This window comes from Spinacia oleracea, chromosome 1 (genome assembly GCF_020520425.1).
Source record: "Spinacia oleracea cultivar Varoflay chromosome 1, BTI_SOV_V1, whole genome shotgun sequence".
Taxonomy (NCBI): Eukaryota; Viridiplantae; Streptophyta; class Magnoliopsida; order Caryophyllales; family Amaranthaceae; genus Spinacia; species Spinacia oleracea.
Genome location: NC_079487.1, coordinates 127564644 through 127580132, shown reverse-complemented (window position 1 = coordinate 127580132; position 15489 = coordinate 127564644). Strand labels below are relative to the sequence as shown.

The 15489-nt window shown below is 37.0% G+C and overlaps 1 pseudogene; it reads left to right on the top strand.

Moving 5' to 3' along the window:
- Positions 1-4717: 4717 nt before the first annotated feature.
- On the top strand, positions 4718-8436 carry LOC110782869 (heat stress transcription factor A-2b-like; annotated as a pseudogene).
- The last annotated feature ends 7053 nt before the right edge of the window (positions 8437-15489 follow it).

The following is a 15489-nucleotide window of genomic DNA, read 5'->3' as shown; positions in this document are numbered from 1 at the left end:
TGTGGTTATTCCCACTCCGTATTCTGTAATCAGTAATCTGATACTGAACTCAATTTTCTTAGTGTACATAATCAGTTATGGAATTTTGATGATAGGTAATCTGACGAGTCCACTATGATAGAGTATAAGACTAATCTTGGGGCTTCAACCATCAGCTTAAGCTTTTGGTTGAGTTGGTCCTTTGATACACTACTCCATAAATCATGTTTTTGTAATTTTGTAGGTTTTGAGTTTGTATCTTTGTCACTCCGGATCCCTCATTTACCTTGTTGAATAGCCTATTTCACATCATACCCGTTCCATAGTTGTGATGGTTAGGGTTGCGGCCGTTCAAAAGTAGTGGTAAAGTTAGGAGAAACTCTATGACTTATCTAGGGTGTTTACCATAATATATATAGAACGATAGGAGAGGGAAATTCATAAAATAAAATAAAATTGAGAAGTTTTCTTTGTGTAGTTTACTTTGGGATTAGAGTTCAAGCCTCTCAGTTTCTTGGGAGATTGAATTAAAATCCCTAACCAGTAATTTTTTTCCTCTTTATATTCGTCTTCTACATTTTGAATCCCGGATAGACAACTTTATCATTCATGACAATAAAATTTAATTGTGATAGAGAATATATTTAGAATATTTTCCTCATAGGTTTAGAATTTATTTTTGTAAAAGAATTGCAATCTTATTTCTTATAACAATCTAAATACGTACACTATATTAATGAATCGAGGTTGCCAATTATGTGATGAAGATCTCTTGACACAGCCAAAACTATTCCAAACACGGCAATGATGGCAGTGCTCAAGACTATGGAACTAAACCTTTCTCATCTATGATTCCCAAACTTCACCAGCTCAACTCTTATGTGAAAATTATAAAAGCAGTGTACAAAGTTCTTAGATAACTTTCATCTATAACTCAGATTATTGCATTGAGATATGTGTCAAGGGCCAGACATTGGCTTTGTTTTCTTTCTAGCATACTTGCAACGATGCAAGGCAACGTGACAAGCTTTCTTTTTTAGTTCTCTGCTAAGATAATATATGCTTGCTTTTTGATATTTTCCATTTATACAAGCATGCCATACCAGCCTGCCAGTTTTTGTAGAACTGTGACTGCTATGAAGTTCTGTTTATTCTCAGCTCTAATCTCTAGATAATTTCCCCTGGGTCTTTTTAATCATCTTCAGTTTTTCGCTTTCCATATCTCCATACTAAATTTTTAGGTTCATCATCAAACAAGTGTAAACATACAACAAGTTCGTCTAATTCATCCCCGTCATTGAGTTCAGAACCCAAGCTAGTTTCAATCCTGCGTCTTTTACGTCTTTCATGGACAATTAAAGGCACAGAAGAGGAAGTGTGAGCAGACATAGACTAATCGTGAGAAATAATATTTTTCTTTGAAGGTAAAACATGCTCATAAAGATCAACATCTCTAGATTCACTCATTGATATATCATTTAAGCACATGAACCTATAGGCTGCACTGTTTTCAGTGTAACCAACAAATACAACATCAAAAGTCTTAGGTCCAACATTTTCCCTTTTAAAGGAAGGTAAACCTACCTTAGCTAAACACCCCCCATACCTTTAAGTATTTTAGGTTAGGTTTGTGTGCTTTCCATAACTCATTAGGAGTCTTGTCTAGTTTCTTATGGGGTAATTTATTTAACACGTAATTAGTAGAATGTACGACGTCCACCCACATGTTATCCGGCAAACCAGTACTTATTAACATAACATTCATAGTCTCTATAAGAGTTCTATTTTTCTTTTCAGCAATGGAATTTTGTCATGGATAATCCCATTTTTCTCACAGAGTTCCTTTACAAAGGTGGTTCCGTACTCCCCGCCTCTATCGAACCTAAGTCTCTTAATCTTACGATTTAGTTGATTTTCTACTTTTGCCTTATAAATTAAAACTTTTGTTCTGTCTCATCTTTGGTTCTCACAAGATACACTTTGATATATCTAGAGTGGTCATCAACAAAGGTAATGTAATACCGTTTTCCTCCTCTGCTTACGGTATTAGGTCCATATGTACCAATTCAAGTAATTCAGTTTGTCTATTTGTGATAGTCTTGAAAGTTTTTTTGGAATGTTTAGCCTAACACATATTTCACATTTGTTTTGGTCATTTCCAACTAGATTAGGAATTAAAGACATGTTTTGCAAACCTTTCAAAGAACCATACTTTACATGTCCCAATTTACCATGCCAAAGATCAACGGATTCAAGCAAGTAAGTAGAAGTAGAAGTTCTATTAATAGACTCAACAACTCAAATAGTCTCTAAGACGAATACGCCCCCTGACATATACGGTATACCCTTTCCCCACATATTCCCCATTACGAGCCAATACATGTTTTTCAGCCTCAAATACTAACTTAATTCCTTTTTTGTTAAGAAGTCTGCCAGAAATCAGATTTCTTCGTAGGGAAGGCACATAAAGTACATTATGTAATGCTAAAGTATTTCCAAAATTTAACTTGAGAGAGGTCTTTCCTTTACCGAGGACTTCAGCACTGCTTGAGTTTCCCATGAAGACCTGCTCGCCCTTTGCAACTTCCTCGAAGTTCTCGAACAACTCCTTGTTTGCACAAAAGTGTTTGGTAGCTCTCGTTTCAATGATCCAATCTGCTTTGTTACACAAACTAGGTTCAATTCAGCTACTGCAGCAATAATATCATTCTGATCCTCAGTTGGGTGAGCTGTGAGCTTGAGATTTGTTCTGGTCTTGCTTCTGTCCAATTTTTGCAGCATCTTGACAGTTGTAGCATAGTTGTAGCATTGATATGCATTGTGACCATGTTTTCCACACACATAGCAGCCACTACCACTAGCTCCTTTCCCATTATTGTTGTTATTCTTCTTCTTGAAATTTTCGCTTTTGTTATTCTGGACTCCAAGTTTCTGAAAGGTACTCTGGTTGCTTTTCTTGAAGTTTCCAGTAGCTTTCTTGTACCTGTCATTCTTAAGTAGATTCCACAATGTTAGCTTTAACGGAAAGTTCACAGGGAGAAGAGTCCTTATCTTTTAGGCTGTTGGCTTCTTCAAGCTTTATGTGGCTGACTAACTCCTCTGGCGACATGTCTTTCTTCTTATGTTTGAATTGGTTGCGGTAGTTGGACCACGTATCAAGAAACTTCTCGATTAGGACATTGGCTTGCAACACCTCGCACCTCTTCATGCCCTCGGCTAGGATGTCGCCACCAGATTCTCATACTCATGGACTTGATCCATTATTGGTCTATCATCAAAAATCTTGAAGTGCAACTGTACAACCACTTTCCAGTGGCATACTTCTTTTTGCCGGCATCATCAGTCCCATATTTCTTCTCTTAGGTCTCCTAAACCGACTCTATTGACTTATTATTAATAAAAAGATCAACTTGGGCATTGGTCATATGAGTGAGAAGATGACCTCTGACAAATTTGCTATGTTTTTCATATTTTACAATATGACCGTCTAGATCAAAAGGTGTAGCATCGGCAGTAGCAGTAGCATCAGGACGTTGAGGGTAATCTGTTGTGAGGACATAATCAACCCCGAGTTGTTCGAAGAAGATCAGGAGTTTTTGAGCCTATCGCTTGTAGTTTATACCATCTAACGTTTCTAGTCTAGAGAGATCAGGAAGAGTTTTGAACAAGGATGAATCCATAATCTGAAATTACAGTTGAATAATTTTGCTTCTAAAATGTTAGAAAAATAGCTCTGCAAAATCAGTAGATAGTTAGAGAGAACTGGTTAACGATGTGGGCCAAATAGTTTAATATATTTGTGAAGCTGTGACGTGTTAGGAACATTGTCCTAGAAGCAAAATTTGCTCCGCCTATGATGCAATCGGAATGGCACTGCCCCTAAGATTTCACAGAGCTATCTCCCATAATGTGCACTCAAATAAGGGAAATTAGGAACTCATAATAATGCTAAGAGGAAAATCAGTAAAGAAGAGAGGAAGAAGATGGTTTTCTGTGTATGTTTCCGGACAACAAAAATCTTCTTTGTAAAACCAAAAGAAAAATGTAACTTAAGATTATGACAGAAATCTGTCAGATTAAAACCAAAGGAATAAAACATAAAAACTCTCTAATATTATTGAGGAAAATAAACTTTGGGGCGTAAAATAAGGGATTGTTACAACACATTGAAAACAAAGTGGAATAAACTTGTAACTGAAGAGTTTCATAGATCTGAACTATCAGTAACATCATGGCCCTTTTAGCCTATAGCCCTATACCATAGTCCATTTGCATTATATCCAATATTTTAATACTAGGATTCTCCCCCAAAACATAGCAAATAATGGCATTCTTCCATTTAGAAGCTTCATTCTCCGCATTTCAAGAGAAGCATTAGCAACACCATTTTTGAGCAAAAGGGGAACAAAACCTAACCTCATACCTCATGAAATTCGAGCCTCTTGCTGCAAATTTGCCTGACCAATCAACGAATCAGGTGGTCGATTAAGCATCTCCAGTCACCGGGCAGCACTTGACGGAGCCACCGCGGTTGGAGCCGTCGGCAGAACCAGACACCCGCATCACCGATTGAACAACTGTTTCTGGGGTCCTCTGTAAGCATAACAGGTCTAGGAGCAGACTGAGCATCCACAGGCAGTCTTCCGGGCCGATTCCGGTGCCGGCTGCAGGCTGCTTCACCCATTCTCAGGCAGGCAGTGCATGGTAGCACACACAGACACACTGAACTGTGGTATGAATGTTTTGTGTGAGTGCTTTTAATTTTTTTTTGTCTGGTGTGGTGTGGACTGGTTTTTTCGAGAATAAATAATACTCCGTAAGAATAAGGTGAAGAGAACATAGCCTGACTGATTTTTTTCCTTTTTGGTGATAGGTTGTATATGCAAATGTATCCTTGAAGCGTTTGGAAGAATTACTGCTTGCCGAGGAGAGAATTCTTCTGCCAAATCCGCCTCTTGAACCAGGATCGCCAGCTATCTCAATTAGAAATGGAAACTTCTCTTGGGATTCAAAGGTGTAAGGTGTTTCCACAATATCCTTGCTAAAGCATATTCAATACATCGTCCATTAAGGCATTATGTTTTTATTCACAGCAAAATATCTGTAGAATGATTATGTACGACTTTATATGTCTAGGTCATACTGATGCTTGTTGCAACTGAAGCTTTGCGCAAAACTGCAAAAGCATAGGTGGTTGTATTAAGTGGGCTCTGAAATAAGAGATACCTAAAAATTGTGGTCATAGGAGATCCTAGCATCTTTTCCGTGTGATGTTTATGTGATCTTTTGTACGTTATAAACTGTTTTTATTCGTTAAAGAGGAATTAATGACTTGAAGGTTTCCAGATTTGACATCTGAGAAAACCTGCCGATTTTAATCAACAAGAAATAATCAGTAGGAGGAATCTGATGTTTGGAAGGTCATTGAGGATACATATGAGTAGTGGTATGTTTAGCTGTAATTTGATTCTATTTCTTCTGAAATATGGGGCTAGTTTTTCCTTTCCATTGAAGGACTTAAAGCAAAACATATCTACATTTCTTGGCTAAATTTTTGTTATATGTAGATTTGATCTTCCATATCCTGCCGTTGCTGGGAGTCATTAATTTTAGATTCCGATGTTTTTTTTTCAGGCAAAGAAGTCAACACTAACCAATATAAATTTAGACATATCTGTTGGAAGCTTAGTTGCAATAGTAGGCGGTACTGGAGAAGGAAAAACATCACTAATATCTGTAATGCTTAGGGAGCTTCCTTCTATGTCTTCTGTCTTCTGATAACAGTGCTACCATAAGAGGGACAGTTGCTTATGTGCCCCAAGTTTCTTGGATATTCAATGCAACTGTGAGTTATTTGACTTTGCGTTTTAAATTTATTTAAATTTATTTGGGGTTTCAACATTATTGTCTATGACAGCAGTGGTACTGTCTAGAACTCAGAGTCTCAGACTGGTTCCTTTGCTAACCGGACCGGTCATCTCTCCCTTTTCAGTAAATATATAAAAACTTGATAAGTGATTTATAATTGCCTTGTACGTAGTATTAATTTAATGTATGTCCCTCCTAAAGATAAGTTCTTTTAGGTACGTGATAACATTCTGTTTGGATCACTATTTGAACCTGCAAGATTTGAAGCATGATGTGGAGTTCCTTCCTGTAAGTTTATGTTCTTCACATGAGAGGTGCTTTTGGATTTTTCATCTTCTGTCTATGTTATTTTGCATTCAAATTGATTCTCATGGAGTTTAAATTTCTGGATCCATTATTTGATTCATCAATCAGGGTGGTGATGTTACTGACATTGGAAAAGAGGAATACGTGAACATCAGTGGTGGACAAAAACAGGTAATTGTTGGCTGTCTACAGGACCTTTTTTTTTTGTGTGTGTGTGCGCGCGCGCGCACGTGACTGTGTATGTCATTGGTATACATTTAAAAATAATACCTTTTCATATCATCAATTACTCCATGATTTAAAGCAGGTCGGGTCAAATCGGATCTTCAGGTCAAATACAAGTCGGTTTAAAACAGGCCGGGTCAAATCTGATCACGAGTCAAGAAAATAGGATCAATATCGAGACGGGTGAAAACAAGTCGAGTTCATACAAAACGGGTCATATCGTATATTGGTTCGAACTTGGTTTATGACAGCGTGTGGTCATATTTGGCCATTTGGGATTCAGATCTCACTGCCTTTGAGTTTCTAATAAGGCAGTCCTTCGCGAAGGAGCCAAAAAGCAGATAGTGGGGGCAGCAAATCCCAAACCGTGCTTTTTATTATTTTAAGCATCACTTTCCAACTTGCACCATCAACATTCATGGTAACTAACAAACCCACGACATTGATGTTATTATAAAAATATATCTTTCACTTCCATCATTTCATCCCTTGCAAATTGTATTGTATTATTAAAAATGAGAAAACACTGACCTTAGCTACAAGTATGTCAAAACATACATTATCTAATAAATGTTGTTGTATCTGCATTGTTTTCTTTTTAGATCATAAAACATGAGAAGGATGAACTTGTCTAGCTCGGTGAAGGAAGGAGTTGAAGGTGGTACATTTGTTCCGCAACCACTAGACTACTAGAGAGGTTGCACGAAGCCAGTCCACCACCTTTCCTTACGAAAACGTTTGATATCGTCGAAGATCCGAGCACAGATGATATTATTTCATGGAGTTGTGGATATAATAGCTTTGTTGTTAGGGATCCTCAAAGTTTCTCCATTAATCTTCTTCCCAAATATTTCAAGCATAACAATTTTTCCAGCTTTGTTAGGCAGCTCAATACATATGTGAGTTATAATTAATTTATTGTATACTATATGTTACTTGTTTTGGCAACTGAAGCAAGCAATAAACAATTGAAATAAACCACAATTAAAGGTTGTTGAAATGTGCAGGGGTTTCGTAAGGTGGATTCCGACAAATGGGAGTTTGCTAACGAGTTCTTCCTTAAGGGGCAAAAGCATCTCTTAAGGAACATGAGGAGGAGAAAGGGGGATCTTCTCATCAACAACATCAATCTGCCAAAAACATGGAATCTTGTGTCGAATTGGGTGTGTTCGGATTAGATGCTAAGATCGACAGGCTTAGGCGAGACAAACAAGTTCTTATGTCTGAGCTAGTGAAGTTGAGGCAGCAGCAAACAAACACCAGAAGTTATCTTCAAGTGTTGGAAAAAAGACTAAACAGAACTGAACAAAAACAGAAGCAGATGATCAAGTTCTTGGCGCGGGCACTTCAGAGTCCTGATTTCTTACACCAGTTAGCTCAGCAGAATGATAGAAGGAAAGAGCTTGTGGAACAGATTTCTAAAAAGAGACGAAGAACAATCCAGCAAGGCCCTAGCACTAGTAGTAGTGATGATTTCGGTATTGAAATACCAGCAGCAGTACTGCTTGATGATGTTAAAGATGAAGCTGTTGATTTTGAGGAATTAACTCAGTTCGAAGATTCAGAATTGGACATGCTCATGATGGAAATGCAGGTACCACCGGCCACAATTGAAGATACCAATACAATTGTGCCTCAGGAGGAAGATATACTTGAGATAAAGCATGAGGAGATGAGGGGAGATTCATTAACAGGAACACTGGATGATGTGTTCTGGGAAGAGTTGTTGAATAAAAAGACTGAAGCAGATAATAGTTTGCTGAATGTCGATGTAGAACAAGATGAAGATGTAGAATTGCTGGTTGAGCGGCTTGGTGAATTGGAGTAAAACTGACGAAACTTCAAGAAACTTCAAGTACAGCACAGTATCACTGTTGTCGTATCAGTAAATGCGTCATACGTGACAGTTAAATAGTTAGTGAAAGTGTTATCGTTGTTATGGATGGTGTTGTAATGAGACTTGTAACATCGTTGTTACTTGTTAGCACCTTATCAGTTAGATCACCTTATCAGTGCATTTATTGAGAAGCCTGAATCCAAAGATTTTCAGTGCAACAATCGATCACTTCTCTAGCTTGATTTAATGCTCAATATATATCACCATTTCTGTTTATAATAATGTAGCAAGAAGACAATTAAGCTAGCTAGTGTTGAGTTTGAAGCAATATCGTTCTGAATACAAACAGAAGCCAAGTAGGGAGTTTATATGTTGGTGAATGTCGTAACTTTATTTGGAATCAATATACAGTCATAAAAGCAGTATTCAGTTGTACGTAGCTTGTGTACTGTATTTGTTTATATACATACGGAATAATCAGTACACAAAAGTGACAAAGCAGAACAATACAAAAGCGTTCTGCCATTGTCATTGTATAAATCTCTTCTGAAGTTCTGCACATTTTAATCTTTCATCACTAATAAGTTCCGACATTAAAAATTGCAGTGATTCAAAACCTGATATATATGAATCCCAGTTTGAATTTGGAATACTACACTTGGGATATACGTACACATTATGTAGAGGAACACTTGCCCCCTTTTTTTTCTTCCAAATATGCAATCTATGGAGTACTTACAAACTAAAACATGCTTTTAAAATACAGCTGAAAAATACAGATTTAATTATATGAGATCATAAAATTAATTTCAACAAAAAAAAAACCCTAAGATTAATCACTCTACTACGCACTACGTATATATTAATCGACTTTCCATCATCAACCTTTTTCTGTTACCCACTGCATGCACCAACAGCTCTAGGATTATAATTTTTGAATTTTTAGGTCAATTAAGATCAAGAAAAGGAAGTTATTGCATGTATTAACTTACTAATTAACAGACTGATTGATTATAAATTAATTAAAAGAAGAAGAACAATAAAATTAAAAGACAGACAAAGATTTAACGTGGTTGGGTCAGTGTGACCTACATCCACGGGCGGGAACGATCATCCAATTCTTCCATTAAAATGATGCTGTCAAAAATATGTACAGCACCCAATCAAGCTAAGAGTACAATAATCAACGATACTAATTAAAATACTTTCTCCGATCGCCGTCGTCGTCTGCCATACTTAATTGATCGTCCCCGCTACGCCATTTATCGAATCAACTGGCGTTATTCTTGATCCTTCAACGGATCAAACTTGTGGTTGAAGTTAGGGGGTATTCCGGTGTGTACCATTGAAAAAACGACGACGTTTATTCTCTTTAGCAAGAGAAACATGACAAGCCTGCTGTTGCGGTGGAATAGCGCGTACGTCTAACAAACATGTTCTCTTCCTTGAGTCATTGCTCTTTTGATACCCTTCTTGTAACTTTCTTTTTGTTTTTTCCATTTTTGATTTTACTTCATCTTCATTCAAAACACTACTTGGCACCGACTTTACCATTTGATCTTGACCCTCGACATCTTTGTTGTTGTAGCTTTTGGTTACTACTTCTCTCGGTAACGACGAAGTCGTCTTCATTACCTTGTTTTGTTGTTGCGTAGAGTCTTTGACGTTACTAACCGTCGTCTTCATCATCTTGTTTTGTTGCTGTAGAGAGTCTTTGACTACATTAACCGACGGTTTCACGATCTTGATTTGTTCTTGACGAAAGTCTTTGACGACATTAAGGGACGGATCCGCGATCTTGATTTGTCCTTGAGGAATGTCTTTGACGACACTTTGCGACGATTTCATAATCTTCCTTTGTTGTTGTTGAGGGGAGTCTTTGACGACACCTGGCGACGATTTCTTGACCTTGTTTTGTTGTTGCACAAGGAAACAGTACGTGTGGTTTTCATTTAGGTTTGAGGAGTACGGAAACTAGAGTCTTGAACTCTTTCCCTTTCCCATGACAGCGTCAGCGTGGTAATTCCGGCAGAGACGGCGCCATTGACGATGACTGGTCTAACAATCCAGTACTCAGTTGTAGCAGTTGATCGTCGGACATTAACCAAGAGTCACCTATAAAACCATCAGTATCCAAATTATCCATAGGGATCATATCACAAAGTGGAGTAGTATCATCTTCACCCATTGGCAACTCCATTGCTATTCTGTTTTTTTTTTTCTTTTGTTGTTGTTTAAGTCTTAGGTTTATAGTTTATACCGTGTATATGTATACTACTCCCTCCGTCCCGGAATACTTGACCTGTTTTCCTTATCGAGTCGTCCCTTAATACTTGACCTGTTTCTAAAAATGGAAATATTCTAACAATATTATATTATTTCTCACTCCACCCATATTAACCCACGTACCCCTACTCCATACAAAAAATAATTAAAAATTCAACCCCTACTCTCCCCCAACCCCACCTCTTAACCCACCTCCCACTAACTACATTAAAATAATACCTCACTATCAACTACTACCTATTAAATTAAATAAGTCAATTCAAGTTTCTTAAACTCTGTGCCGGTCAAACCGGGTCGAGTATTCCGGGACGGAGGGAGTAATTCATTACAAAGAGGATGAAGTAGGTACGTAGCTTGACAATCAAACTAGTTTACTAATTCCTATAGAAGTAAGGAGTACCGTAGGTAATTTGGTCTTTCGTAGGAAGGAAAGGAAATAATGTAGCCCATGAGCTAGCTCACTATGGGCCTTGGGTGATTGGTAGGAGAGTTTGGATTACTGAGTTTCCTGCTATCGTAAGTGCATGTTTGTACAAAGATTTATCAAGCAATGATATTTAATGCCACATAGGCTTTACTCAAAAAAAAAAGTAGGTAACTTGATATTAGACGGTGTGGTTGATAAGTTATTGAAAATAATAAGTGTATCTCTTAAATATATAGGCCGAAAAAGTCAAGTGTCTCCCTTAAATAACTTGATTATTTAATTAGACCGGACTGGACCGGATTGGATCAGACCGAAGGCAATCGGTCTCCGGGTCAAGAAATTTTCGGTCTTCGATCCGGTCTAGTCTGCTCCGGTCCATAACTCAATTTTGGACCAGACCGATTTTTCCTTAATAAAATATAATATAAACAATTTAAAATTTTAATTCTCATTTAATATGTTGTAATCATTACTCTTTTGTGATATATTTTTATTTTAGCTTCAAAAAATGCCTTAAAAATTGATTTTTTTTATATATTTTTTTCTTTTTTACCAAATTTTTAGAAAAATAAAAAAATATATAGAAATAGGTCTACAACTGGTCCAAAGCGGTCCAGTCTGGTTTTTGGACCGATTTTTTTGTTCCGGTCTGGGTCCGATCCAAGCATAATCGGTCGGGTCTTTGGGTCTTGAATTATCAAAAATGTTATCTTATGTCCGGTCTGGATCGGTCCGGTCGGGGTTTGGACCAATGAACACCCCTATCTCTAAGTGTTATGTTTAAAATTGTAGGTTTAAATAAGTTATTATTGAATACAAATTTAGGGGATGAACCTATAACTTAGAGCATGAAAAAGGGAAGATATTTAGATGATTACTAAGAGAGGAAATTAAGAGCTAGCTCTTAGCAAAGAATTGAGAGACTCTTAATTAGAGTTTGTAATAGAATAAGAGCTAGCTCCTACAAATGAGAGCTAGTGTCACACAATTTTTTCTTGCATGAAAATAAACTTTAAAAAGAGAAAAAAAAAAGATAATAAGAGCGTATTTGGCGGTAGCGTTAGAGATAGTGGGAAGCGTTTTGACCTATTCAAAACATTACTTGCAAATTTTACAAGTGTTTGATGAGATAGCGGGTGAGGTAGCGGTAAACGCTAGAGGTAGTGGTTTGATATTTAGGTGGCATAGAAGAGAGCTTAAAAGTCATTAAAATAAAAGTATCCCTTATTCATGCTCTTATGATTACTTAAATATAAGATTTAATTAAAGATAAAAATTATACATTTCATGTACAATAAATTTAGGGTCTTACTATTCGTCGCCCGCATTTATGCAAAACGCCCACCTCTATTTAAGTTAATGTCCCTCTTGTCCTTCTCACCCCACCTCACCCTCACTCAACCCACTTCCCCACCCACTTACCCCACTTACCCCACTTTCTCTCACTAGACCCACCACAAAATTCCGGCAACCACTATTTTTGTCGTCTCCACCTTAGCCACCGCCATAATTAGCTGGGCCACCACCACCACCTCAATTCATATTGTTGTCACTCTCTCCACTCAGTGAGCTCAACCACTAGCACCACCACCGTCGCCGCCGCCGCCACCGCCACCACCACCGATGTCGTCATCATTGTGATTGTAGTGAAATTTAGGCTGAGAACGTAAATGGACGACGACCTTCCTTCAACGCCTCTGTCGTCGTCGTCGGCTTCAGCAACAACTTGGGAGGTAAAATAATTTTTTTCCCAAGAAAACAAAGGAATAGGGCTGGAAATCCCATTCCTCCTAGGCATAGAAGTAGTATTACCAACCCTATTCCATGCATAAGAGGGAATCTAATTCAATAGAATGGGATTGTTTTTTCAATTCTTCCTAGACAAGGAATAGGGAAGATAATCCCATTCCAGAAATATAAAATTCGTTTTCCTTATTTTCTTTAATTAGTTTTTAATTTAGTTTTGTTAATTTTTTACTAGAATTAAATTATTTGTTTATTTGTTGACCATGATTAAAATTGTTTGTATATTTCTTGACTATAACTACGTTAATAATTAGATAAGTAAAAAATGTTCAGTTTTATTTATTTGGATAAATTATTTATAATTAATAAATGACTTTTTATAAAAATAACCTATTTAATAATAAATTAAGAAAACATAATAAAAAAAATATTAAAATATTAACTATAATAAATTTGACAAAGAATTAGTTAAGGAACGCGAGGTAGAAAAAATGAAAAAACACGGAATAGGGTTGATATCCCTATCTTGTTGTCCTAGGGTGGGAATAGGGTTGGGAGCTCTATTCCGTGTTTTGGATAGGAACAAAAAAATGTTAAACACGGAATAGGGATGAGATCCCTATCTTTGAAGGAAATAATGCCCTTGGTCCAAGTATGCATTCTATGATAAGTCTAATAAATGCGGTTCAGTATTAATTAACAAGTTAATAATTCAGTGAGATCAAGTGAGCTGAATGCCTAGCTAGAGGCCGCTTCAGTTCAAATGGAATTAATGATATTAATCCACAGCTTACTCTTGACTGAACCCGTAGGGTCACACAAATAGTACGTAAACGGATCAAGTATTTAATGGCATTAAATACTCCATCTATGAATATTCGGAATCGACGGATCTTGGTTTCAGTGGGAGCTGAGATCGTCACAGGCAAGAAATGAATACTCCGGAAACGATGATATTACCGGAAACGGAAATATGGATCGTATCGGAAATATAAATATTATCCAAGTCGTAGATGTTGCCGGAAACGGAAACATGGTACGTATCGGAAAATATTATCGGAAATGGAAATATTACCAGAATCGGAAATATTGCCGGAAACGGAAATATTGTCAGAATCGGAAATATTATCGGAATCGGAAAATAATTCCGGAAACGGAAATATTAAATATTTGTTCGAAACGGAAATTGATTCCGGAATCGGAAATATTAAATATTGTTCGTATCGGAAATGAATTCCGGAACCGGGAATTTAATCGGAATCGTATCGTACGAATTAGCATCGGACGAGGCCTGCCGGACGAGGGCCCAGCACGAAGCCAGGCCATCGCCCAGCAAGCCAAGCGCGCCACACGAACAGCCAAGGCCACGCCAGGCCCAGCAGGCCGTGGCAGCGCGCACAGCGCGCGCAGCGCGCGCAGGAGCTACGTGGGCTTGTAGCTCGCGTAGGCCTCGCTGCGTGGGCTGCTGCTCACACGCACGCGCATGGGCGGCCCATCGTGGCTGCCGTGTGTGTGTGCGTAAGTGTTTGTGTTCATGCACGATTCCTAAAACATGCAGAGTTCGGTTAATGATTAAATTCCTAATTTTATTTGATAAATTAATTAATTAGAGTTCTTGTAGGATTCTAAGTTTAATTAATTTGTATCTGAATAGGATTCCAATTCCCTTTCCATACCCCTATAAATATGTGGCCTGGGTTCACAATTTATAACGAGTTTCAAAGTATTCAAAGTGAGTTTTTGAGAGAAAAATTCAATCACACATCTTGCTCAAAAGTGCCGAAAATTCTAGTACCTTAAGGGCGATTCTAGTTGGTCAATCTTAAGGCGGATCCGGACGTGCTGTGGACTATCTACGGAGGGACGACACTTGGAGTCCTAAAGACTTGTTCTTGTTCGGTTCGGGCGCAGCTAGGGAGGGCACGCAACAAAGAGTATGCATCTAAATTATGCTATATGATTATGTGTAAATAATATGTATTCCTGGGTTAATGGTTGTTTCCGCATGATTTATGTAATATCATATGTATCATAACCTAACAGTGGTATCAGAAGCCCCTTATTATTTTCATAATCTAATTTGCATAAACATGGTTAAATATTACAAATTTGCAAGAATTAAAAGGGGTGATTAATTTTCGTAATTGTTAATTAATTGCAAATTGCGTTTATTTAATTATACGTACGCAGTTTTTCGGCAGTTTCTTCGTTACTCATCCAAATCGAGTGATTTTTGTGTCAATTCCGCATGTAAAAGGCATTCTAAAATTTTGACAAAAATCCTTTTTTTCTGCCGAACCCAGAATTCTCAAATTCGAAGCCTAACTATGACTTTTCGAAGGTTTTAGTTTTTCGAATGCAAAATTTCGTAAATTTAAGATGTTAAATTAAATATTTGCGATTCTTGTTGATAAATCTTGAATTTTTGATTGACCTACTGTATATTTTTAACAAGTTTGAATGCCTAGCCTTGTTAATTATGCAATCTAATTTGTAATTATGATTAATTTGTTGAAAATTAGAATAATTTAGAATTAATTTGATTTTCATAATTAATTATAATTAGAAATGTGAAAACCACCATAAAAATTGTAAATTTATGATAAATTTTAAATTTTTATGACCTAGACTTGAATCCATGATAATCGGAAATCAATTGAATAATAAATTTTTGATTTTTCGCCCTAAAATTATGAAATTAATATTATTTATTAATTTGTCATTAATTTTAAATATAAATTTTAAATTTTTATGCGATTCGTTCATATAACTTGCACGCACAAACCAATGGACGCTTCGTGTTACCCTTAAGGGG